Source organism: Temnothorax americanus, unplaced genomic scaffold (genome assembly GCF_048541705.1).
Source record: "Temnothorax americanus isolate GAGA-0224 unplaced genomic scaffold, ASM4854170v1 Scaffold8, whole genome shotgun sequence".
NCBI classification, from domain to species: domain Eukaryota; kingdom Metazoa; phylum Arthropoda; class Insecta; order Hymenoptera; family Formicidae; genus Temnothorax; species Temnothorax americanus.
In genome coordinates, this window is record NW_027509802.1 from 6177892 (window position 1) to 6190103 (window position 12212).

General features: G+C 34.7%; 1 pseudogene; it reads left to right on the plus strand.

The window, feature by feature from the left end:
* The first annotated feature begins 339 nt into the window (after nt 1-339).
* Nucleotides 340-2371, plus strand: LOC143907437 (uncharacterized; annotated as a pseudogene).
* Nucleotides 2372-12212: the final 9841 nt, after the last annotated feature.

Here is a 12212-nt window from a genome sequence, read left to right on the forward strand (position 1 = left end):
TATTTGTGATAGCTATAACTGCCGCAAATTTGGAGATATTGGGTTATTTCTAATTTTATTATCTTCTTCGGTCTTTTTTACCCCTATTTAATATATAATTCTTTAAGATTTGGTTGATTAGACCCAGTTTTATAAGGCTTCCTTGTATGTATGGATTCCATCCGTACACACACACACACACATCATACATACTTCCGGACATTTTCTACTAATATGATTTCTCGACATTTTAGAACATTCTAAATCTATTTCCTTTAAAATCTTGAAAAAAAAATTTTTTACCATCACAAAGCTTTTTCTATAAGGAAGCAAAAACTCCGCATGGAGGTTAGGCACGTAGCCGAACCTGCACTGAAGATGAAGCGCGCTCCGAACGCCCAATTGAAATCACCACGTCGGATATCGTGGAAAAAATCCATGATATGGTTATGGAAGATCGTCGAATGAAAGTGCGAGAGATTGCTAATACCGTAGGCATCTCCACAGAACGAGTGCATCGTAACATCTTGCATAAAAAAATTAAACGGGCACAGTAACAACTGTGCCGCAAACAACAACGTAAAACTACGTCAACTGTCACTATTTTATGTTAAATATTCAGCGAAAGAAAGTAGACGTAGGGTTACGTCAACTGTCACTATTATTCAGTGAAACAGTTGACGTAGTCCTACGTCTACTTTCCTTCGCTGAATACTTTAACATAAAATAGTGACAGTTGACGTAGTTCTACGTTGTTGTTTGCGGCACAGTTGTTACTGTGCCCGTTTAATTTTTTTTTTTTTTCAATATTAACTTTTAATACACAATTCGTCACTTTTGCGAAGATTTCGATATACTCAAGTATCGATTTAACACGCCTTTTTTACGTTGATTCATTTAGATTCATGTAAAGAAAATATTAAAAAATAAATATTAATATACACATGTATTAAAATTTATATCTAAAAGTGGTAAGATATTCTTTACCACGATGATGTAATGTATAATTTATGAAAGTACAGAAAAAAAAGTAGAAGTTCCGACTAGTTTTATCATAAATGGGACTTTTTAAGTTTTAAAATGAGATGTTAATTATTCTACGATTATTAGTTTTGAAGATATAAATGTTCAAAGTGTGACATGTTTTCGTTGCATCTACAAGAAATTTAGCTAAACTTTATAACGCTACTGTATCGAAGAAGTAAGAAGTTGAAGGTTCCGACTAGTTTTATCATAAATGGGATTTCTTAAGCTTTAAAATGAGATGTTGATCATTATTCTACGATTATTAGTTTCGAAGATATAAACGTTCAAAGTGTGACATATTTTCGTTGCATTCGTTCCAGGCTGTGCCTAGATTTAACCCCCCTTATACCACCCCAACCCCCCCCTAATACCCCCCTTATACTCCCTCCTTACTGTCGACAAAGACGTAGTTCTACGTCAAAACTGCTGTGAAAAAGCTGTGTGCACGATGAGTGCCGCGATTGCTAACTCTCAAAACACACTGGAAAGGACGTTTCAACGCAGTGTTTGGCGATGTTGAAGCGCAATCCACAGGACTTTTGACGTCGATTCGTGACTGTGGACGAAACTTGGTTCACCACTACACTCCTGAGTCGAAGGAGCAGTCAAAGCAGTGGATAATGCCTGGTAAAAGTGCGCCAAAGAAGGCGAAAACTGTTTTGTCGGCTAGAAAGGTGATGGCCACTGTTATTGGGAAATTATCCTGATTGACTACTTGCAGAAGAGTAAGACAATAACAGGAGAGTACTGTCCAACATTATTGGACTATTTGAAAGAAGGACTAAGAAAACGGCCAAAAAAGTGCTCTTCCACCAAGACAACGCGCTGTCCCACAAGTCGACCGTGCGTCACAATGGCAAAATGACACGAATTGGGCTTCGAATTGATTCTTCATTTACTCTATTCTCCGGATTTGACCCCGTGCGACTTCTTCCTGTTCCCAAACTTGAAAACCTAGCTCGGTGGGGAGAAATTCTCGTCGAATGAGGAACTCATCGTTGCCGTTAATGAGTATTTTGCAGGGTTTGAGAAAGCCAATTTTTCCGACGGTATTAAAAAATTGGAAACTCGCTGGACCAAGTGTATAGCCCTCGATGGAGACTATGTTAAGAAATAAGAACGATTTTTTCAAAAAAAAAAAAAAAAATGTGTTTTACTTACTTTTTTACCAAACTTATCAAACAATTCTCGTATGTTAAGACAATACTTTTTACATCTAATATACAGAATGATCCATTAGTCTTTCTTTATAATTATTTTTAAAAAATTATTATTAAAAAACATTTATTATCTCTCTCTCTCTCTCTCTCTCTCTCTCTCTCTCTCTCTCTCTCTCTCTCTCTCTCTCTCTCTCTCTCTCTCTCTCTCTCAGAATTAAATTATTTTAAATAAATAGGTTAATTTTATTCTAGATAAAGTTATTTTCAAGATTTAAAAATTATCTTATTCTTTTTAAGAAAATCTTATTTTGAAAATAATAACATTGTTTTATACATAAATCAATTCCTCTTGTCGTTTTGCGTATAAAAATATTACGATAAATCAAGAATTTTGACAAAATATTTCATATTTTACCAGAATGTATAAAGAAAGGTAAAATAATAAAATGTAAAAATTAAACAATTACATATGCTACATGTAAAAGTTAAATATTAAAATAAAAGTAAAATATCTTATAAAGTAATTCACTTTTTTACTTTAATATTTCTAGATTATAAGCAAAAATAAGAAAAATTGATTTATATAAAGATGTTTTTTATTTTACAAAACGGATTGACCTAACATCTACATAAATTTTTATTAACAAATCGAAAGTAGATTTTCTATTAAAATAACCGATTTATATCAAAATTGAATAGAAAACAAATTGATTTTTTGTTAAGAAAAAATTGATTTAATAAAAATCGATTCAGAATCGAACATCCTTAAGACTGGTATTTGAACTTGTTATAACTTCTTTCGGCCCCCGTCCTAGAACCTAAAATTATTTTCTAGTGTGTACATAACACAATACCTCTACAAAATGGTATATGTTTTAATGCTGTGCGCCAATGGTCCATTTTGGACGAAGTTCTTTGGGTCCACTTGGAAGTAATTTCTTGTTTTTCGAAGTACTCATAGAGGATTCAAACCCATTTCGTTCAGGTTCAAGTTTACTTGAAAGAAGAGAAAGTGCGGGTAATGTGGAATAGTAGGGTAATATGAAATATCTATTATATTAGCATATTAAGTGTTACAACCTAGCGGACAGTAGTAAAATTACTAATATCTGCTAGACCCCTAACTTAACGTACAAAGTTATAGCAGTGTAGTACGAGGTGAGTCATGTTAGTACGTGCAATTTAAGATTTTGTGTATCACTACTTGCTAGCAATTTATAAACTAACTAAGGTTAGTTTATAAACTTTTATTTTACGGTCAATCTATATTTCACAGATTCTTACTCGCTTTTCGCTACATGTAAAATGGGATTAGACCGTCGTGTGACAGGTTAGTTTTACGGGTTTTACCCTACTGATGACTAATCATTGCGATAGTTAAAGCCCCTTGCACAATAGGCGATAGCGATAGCGGTAGCGATAGCGACATCAACAAAGTTGCCGACAAAGGTATAGCTTTGTCGGCAACCTTGTCGCTGTCGCTATCGCTGTCGATATCGCTGTCGCTATCGCTATCGCTATCGCCTATTGTGCAAGGGACTTAATCCTGCTCAGTACGAAAAGGAACCGCAGGTTCGGACATTTGGTTCACACACTCCGTAGAGCGGCCGATGGTGCGAAGCTACCATCCGTGGGATTATGCCTGAACGCCTCTAAGGCCGTACCTCTTTAGTCAAAGGTGGCAATATATTATCTCTAGGAGTCTCGTGAGTCAAAAGGCTCAAAACAATGTGACACTAGGCCGGTCCACGGACCGGTCGTCGCATCAGCTCGGCGCCTTTCTCGTCGTCGGTATCTCACCGCTACGACGGCACGGCGTCTAACGGTCGAACATGAGTTTCGCGAGTTCGATATCGAGACTCGGAATCGTCTGTAGACGACTTAGGTCCTCATATCATTTTGTCTTTGTTACTTATAGCCAAAAAAGAAAGATAGAATGACATTTGTGTCGACTTGTGTCGCTTGCCGGAAAGCCTTCAATATGCGCGCGTAATTTGCAATTCGTCATTCGCGATGTTTATTCGCAATAATTCGTAACAATGCATTTTAAAGCGTCATAACTCAGTAAAAGAAAATGGTAGCGTAATAATTTAAAAAAAAAAAAAAAAAAAATTTAAATCTTATATTTTGCGATAAAATTAAAAAAATTTTAAGAATAAATTTTGTTTTTTCCGTGTACGCCATAGTCCTTTTTAGCGGTAATTTTAAGTGATCCTTTAATTTTCTGTTGAAAAGTGTATATACTCATAATAATATTACTTCGGTAATTATTCACTTTAGGGGGAGCACCTCCGATGACCTTGACCTTGACATATGTTGCCAAGGACATGACCCTGAGTAACTTTTCTTTATAACTTAATCGTTGCTCATTGCTTATTTAAAAGTTATGAACAAAAAAAGTTTGAGAAATATATAACAGTTTGTGTTGATACTAAGGGAAGTAATTTGCTGATATGTATGCTGATGTGTGTGTAGACAGTACATATGTAAGCGAAGGAGGAGATACCGCTTCTCCTCCGCAGGCAAGGGTATAGGTGCAAGTGGAAAGACTGGAAAGTTAAAATCCTGAATTATACAATATCAAGAGACACGGTAGTGTCTCGCGCCAAGTACACGCGAAGCGAGACCGCACCGTGACTCTTTTACGCGACGCGACGGGTTGCGAGTATACGAGATGTTGAGATCTCGATAACGAGTGAACGGATCAAGTTCTAATTAGGCTTGATCGATAGCTTGGGGTCCAATTAGGGGGGGGTTTCTCTTATAATATTCCGCTACGTGCCCTACGAGCGGAGATATTGCGACGCAAAGTCCAAATGTCAAAAATTTTTTTTAAGATACTTTCTTCTACGTCAACCGCTCGCATTCATTATGACGTCATCAGAGAAACGTCACTTTCACTTTTTCGACGCTGGCGGCGCAGGTATCGCCAGTTTCGATATCGCGCGCGTATTTCAAAATAGGTCGATAAACTTATCGGTCAGGAGGAAGATTTCTATTTAAGTAAAAATTAGGTATATATATAATAAATATTGAGTCAACGGAAAAGTAGGTTCTCTATGCTTGGCAGAAAGTGCCGCTAGGGAATTTTTAAGTCGATTCTTATGAATCAAGCTTGAATTTGATGTCTATGTATCCCAGGTTGCCGATGACAAGGTCCAGATAGTGCGCTTTATAGTTTTCGGTGTCCAGGTGTAATAATACGTTGAATGCGATGTCTACGTGTCCCAGGTTGCCGATGACGAGGTCCACACAGTGCGCTCCGTAGTTTTTGGTGTCTACGTGTATTAATATCTTGAATTCGATGTCCACGTGTCTCAGGTTGCCGATGACGAGGTCCACACAGTGCGCTTCGTAGTTTTCGGTGTCCAGGTGTAATCGTACGTTGAATTCGATGTCTAGGTGTCCCAGGTTGCCGATGACGAGGTCCACATAGTGCGCTCCGTAGTTTTCGGTGTCTACGTGTATTAATACCTTGAATTCGATGTCCACGTGTCCCAGGTTGCCGATGACGAGGTCCACACAGTGCGCTTCATAGTTTTCGGTGTCCAGGTGTAATAATACGTTGAATTCGATGTCCACGTGTCCCAGGTTGCCGATGACGAGGTCCACACAGTGCGCTTCGTAGTTTTCGGTGTCCAGGTGTAATAATACGTTGAATGCGATGTCTACGTGTCCCAGGTTGCCGATGACGAGGTCCACATAGTGCGCTCCGTAGTTTTCGGTGTCTACGTGTATTAATACCTTGAATTCGATGTCCACGTGTCCCAGGTTGCCGATGACGAGGTCCACACAGTGCGCTTCGTAGTTTTCGGTGTCCAGGTGTAATAATACGTTGAATGCGATGTCTACGTGTCCCAGGTTGCCGATGACGAGGTCCACACAGTGCGCTCCATAGTTTTTGGTGTCTACGTGTATTAATATCTTGAATTCGATGTCCACGTGTCTCAGGTTGCCGATGACGGGATCCAGATAATGCGCTTCATAGATTTCGGTGTCCAGGTGTAATAATACGTTGAATTCGATGTCTACGTGTCCCAGGTTGCCGATGACGAGGTCCACATAGTGCGCTCCGTAGTTTTTGGTGTCCACGTGTCCCAGGTTGCCGATGACGAGGTCCAGATATCGCGCTCCGTATTTTTCGGTGTCTAGGTGTAATAATACCTCGAATTTGATGTTCACGTGTCCCAGGTTGCCGATGACGAGATCCAGATAGTGCGCTTCATAGTTTTCGGTGTCCAGGTGTAATTGTACGTTGAATTCGATGTCTAGGTGTCCCAGGTTGCCGATGACGAGGTCCACATAGTGCGCTCCGTAGTTTTTGGTGTCTACGTGTATTAATACCTTGAAATTGATGTCTAGGTGTCCCAGGTTGCTGATGACGAGGTCCACATAATGCGCTTCATAGTTTTTGGTGTCTAGGTGTATTAATAACTTTAAATCTGAATGGGTGCGTTCAGCCGATACTCCGCTAGCCTAGCAATCGTGAGCAGTTGCTCGTTTGTGCTCGTTTCTTCTCTCTTTAATCCAGTAAGTCAAAAAAGAGGAAACGAGCGAAAACGAGCGACTGCTCACGATTGCTAGGCTAGCAAAGTATCGGCTGAACGCACCCAATGTAGGACACGTAGATATCGAATTCGAGGTATTAATACATGTAGACACCGAAAACTACGAAGCGCACTATGTGGACCTCGTCATCGGCAACTTGGAACACGTGGCCATCAAATTCAAGGTATTAATACACCTGGACACCGAAAACTATAGAGCGCGCTATGTGGACCTCGTCATCGGCAACCTGGGACACCTAAACATTGAATTCAAGCTTGATTCATAAAAATCGACTTAAAATTTCCTTAGCGGCAGAATTAAAATTATGTCATGACATAATAAAAATCGCTGAATTAAAATTATGTCTAGACATAATAAAAATTGGACAAAAATTATGTTTAGACATAATAAAAATTGGATGAATTAAAATTATGTCTGACGTAAAAATAATTTTTGGAAAAAGTTGGTAAGAAATAATTTATACAAGCAACGTAATATACATGCATATTATACATAAAAGCAATGTCCGGCAATGTGTATATATATATATTTACAACTTCAGACACATTTCTTTATAAGGTGTAATTTTTTTGTTAAGATTAAGATGCGTAACACTACAAAAAGGCGTGATATCCGTACAAAATTACCTTTTTCAAAAAAAAGGTAAAAAAATACACCAAGTACACTCATAGTAGTACATATGTTTTACGTTCTTCCCATAAAAAAAAACAAAGTGGTAGTATTATACCTCGAAATAACACCTTGTACATACTGTTTATACAATGCGTAATACTACAAAAAGGCGTGATATCTGTACAAAATTACCTTTTTTAAAAAAAAGGTAAAGAAAGGCGCCAAGTACACGCATAGTAGTGTATATGTTGTTACCTCGAAAAAAAAACAGTGGTAGTATTATACCTTAAAAAAATCTAAGTAACAAGTGGTAGACGAAATCTTTGTATCTTGAAAAATCTCGAAAAAACCTAAACAGTGGTATCTTCACCTAAAAAAAAAACAAAGTAGTAGTATTATACCTCGAAAAAACCTAAGTAACAAGTGGTGGACGTAAGCTTTGTATCTCCAAAAATCTCATCACAAAATTACGTTACCTTATCAAAAAATGAGTCGCGCTTCAAGTGATCTATTATTACAATTACAAAAAAGAAATGATATCTCTTTTTAAATTACAGCGCCAATTACAGAGAACATACACTGAGAAAAAAAATTTGTCAATCCCAAGAAATATCTAGTCCGATACGTTCAACTAAACATTTTAGTTAGTTAACTAAACATTAGTTGAATTAATTAATTCTTGATTAAAGAAACGAAATAAATTGTTGAAACAACTAATATTTAGTTAACTAACTAAAATGTTTAGTTGAACGTATCAAACTAAATATTTCTTGGGATTAACAATTTTTTTTCTCAGTATATTTTTCGAGATACAAAGATTACGTCTGCCACTTGTTACTTAGGTTTTTTCGAGGTATAATATTACTACTGCTTTTCTTCGATTAGAATAAAAAATTGAATCATGAAGAATTACACAGAGGTAACAGTACAAAATACAAATATTTTATTAAAATATTTAAACCCAACAAGGGAATACAAGGTATTTAAATACAAAGTTTATATATGTATTTTAAAAGATTTAATCGCATCGCAAAGAATTACAGAGGTAACAGTACAAAAAATAAAAATATTTTATTAAAATACATAAATTTTTCTTGTCAAAAAACTTGGCGCTGCTAGAGAGAGAGAGAGAGAGAGAGAGAGAGAGAGAGAGAGAGAGAGAGAGAGAGAGAGACCTTTTACAAATGTAAATATTACTTATTCTATACTTATTCTATACTTTTAATTCTAATCGCTTTAAAAATCTAAACTTATCCTAACTTATCCTATACTTAATAATAAGCCGCATTATTCACCGTCACACACACACACACACACACACACACACACACACACACACACACACACACACACACACACACACACACACACACACACACACACCAACACACACACACACACACACACACACACACACACACACACACACACACACACACACACACACACACACACACACACACAACACACACACACACACACACACACACACACACACACACACACACACACACACACACATCGCCCACACACACATCGCCCACACCCACTCGCTCGCACACACACACCAAGCTGACCTAATTTTAAGGTCTAGCAGCGCCAAGTTTTTTGACAAGAAAAATTTATGTATTTTAATAAAATATTTTTATTTTTTGTACTGTTACCTCTGTAATTCTTTGCGATGCGATTAAATCTTTTAAAATACATATATAAACTTTGTATTTAAATACCTTGTATTCCCTTGTTGGGTTTAAATATTTTAATAAAATATTTGTATTTTGTACTGTTACCTCTGTGTAATTCTTCATGATTCAATTTTTTATTCTAATCGAAGAAAAGCAGTAGTAATATTATACCTCGAAAAAACCTAAGTAACAAGTGGCAGACGTAATCTTTGTATCTCGAAAAATATACTGAGAAAAAAAATTGTTAATCCCAAGAAATATTTAGTTTGATACGTTCAACTAAACATTTTAGTTAGTTAACTAAATATTAGTTGTTTCAACAATTTATTTCGTTTCTTTAATCAAGAATTAATTAATTCAACTAATGTTTAGTTAACTAACTAAAATGTTTAGTTGAACGTATCGGACTAGATATTTCTTGGGATTGACAAATTTTTTTTCTCAGTGTATGTTCTCTGTAATTGGCGCTGTAATTTAAAAAGAGATATCATTTCTTTTTTGTAATTGTAATAATAGATCACTTGAAGCGCGACTCATTTTTTGATAAGGTAACGTAATTTTGTGATGAGATTTTTGGAGATACAAAGCTTACGTCCACCACTTGTTACTTAGGTTTTTTCGAGGTATAATACTACTACTTTGTTTTTTTTTTAGGTGAAGATACCACTGTTTAGGTTTTTTCGAGATTTTTCAAGATACAAAGATTTCGTCTACCACTTGTTACTTAGATTTTTTTAAGGTATAATACTACCACTGTTTTTTTTTCGAGGTAACAACATATACACTACTATGCGTGTACTTGGCGCCTTTCTTTACCTTTTTTTTAAAAAAGGTAATTTTGTACAGATATGATAGACTTTGTTTTGCCCTAGGCCGGGATGGAGTGGAGTGACTTTCGCGCTTCGATCTACTCCACACTAGAGATCCTCAAGTAAGAGATTGGACACCGTTTAGACAACTTTTAATTGGTGCTTTGATCCGCCATATTGTTCAGGACAACTACGAGGGAAATTTAAGTTATCATTATTAAAAATATTTATAACATATTTAAATAATAAATTATTTTCTTTAAAATTATAAAGTATTAAATCAAAATTGTAATAATAATGCTAATATAGGTCAAAAATTATGTTTAGTGTAAAGAAATTGATCAAATTTATCAATTATAATATTGACGTTTCTGCTTGGCGCTTGCGAGATTTGTGCAAACAACGCGCAATTATTCAAGAAATCGTACATTGTATGATACCAGCTTTATGCTAACATAATAATTTATAGCAAGTAATAAAAGTTCTTTTATCGAAAAATAAACAAGAATTTTGAATAGGCTAGTACTTACAGGTTAAGAGGTTAGTAAATTAATTAAATATATAAGATATAATCTAACTAATGTTTTCTATCAATGTTTTAATTGCTTTTGCTTCTTTTTTTTATTAAAAAATAAAGAAAGAAGAAGAATATTTTAAAGCATTTGAGATTTGATGCACAGTTATTAATAGTATCATAAAATATTTACAATTCTCAAATATTAAAATGAAATAAATTTTTATAATATTAATATGTTTATTATATAAAACCTCTTAATTATTTTTTAAATTTGATATAGGTACATGTATAATACATTTGTAATGCTAACTTCCAACTTATATAGTACATACGTATATATTACTTGAGATTATTTTATTGTTAGCTTAGATTTGATTTGAAATGCCTCGTTGTGCAGCCAAAGGTTGTTCTAATTCTTCAACACAAAATAAAAAAAAAATGTGCTACTTTCCTTTGAAAGAACCTGAAAGATGTGCAATTTGGATTAAAAATGTTAATCGGGAAAATTGGGTACCTAGTAAACATTCTGCATTGTGTCAGGTAATATTGAACATCGACAACTTTGATATTTATATAGATACTTTAATATTATTTATTTTTTGATAAATATAAAAATTTTTAATGGAATTATATCTATAATGCATAGGAGCACTTTGCTCCTGAAATGTGGGAAAACCCGAGCATATGCTGCATTAACGCGTATACGTTGTTTTAAAAATGATACATTATTTTTTATTGATGAGAAAACATTTTATTTTATTTTAAATATTAAAAAAATATTCAGATTTTATTTTAACATAGTTTATGATAAATGTATTGATTTAAGAAAATTTTATACTGATATCTGTAATAATCTAACATATGATATATACCAAATTGTCATTCTTTGAAACAAAAAATTATACAGTATTTTATTGGAGTAAGGTTAAAACAAATGTCTGTAATATCACCTGATAAATATGTAAATAATAATATTTTTGCAAGTAAAAGTGTAGCTATATGCACACATGTATTAAATATTAAATTTTTTATTGATTTCAGATATTTATTTATTTATTAGAATTATGCATACAAATTTGTTAAATTGCTTATTTTTTTTCTACGTCAGATACAAAAATTGTATTATTATTATGTATAAAATTCCTGTAATTTAAATATATAAATAGGAGGATAAAGAATTTTGATAGTGGTTATATGTATATTCCGCGCTACTGTTCAAACACACCATTATGACGTTTTTATTTTTAAATTTTTTCAAAAATCAGATTTTCTTTAAACAATTAATATAAACATATATGAATTTTTAGTTAAATTTATTTGTTGTACGTTAATAAACCATATAGATACTAAATTGATTTAAACATTTTTGGAAAGCGCGTCATAGGTGTCCTGAACAATATGGCGGACGGTCGACAGTGTCCAATCTCTTACTTGAGGATCTCTACTCCACCCTACCTCTGCTTATAAGGCGAAACAAGGTCTATCATTGTACATACAGTTCGGGTTTTCAACTTTCCACGCAAACCGAGGTTAGGTCCACCCCTCCCCCACCCCTGGTGGCTATCGCCCCTCCTCCGCTTACATGTGTACTGTCTACACACACATCAGCATATATATCAGCAAATTACTTCTCTTAGTATCGACACGTTATATTTCTCAAACTTTTTTTGTTCATAACTTTTAAATAAGCACTGAGCGACGATTAAGTTATAAGGAAAAGTTACTCAGGGTCATGTCCTTGACAACATATGTCAAGGTCAAGGTCATCGGAGGTGGTCCCCCTAAAGTAAATAATTACCAAAATAGTATTATTATAAAGTATAGGTATACACTTCTCAACAAATTTAAAGGATCA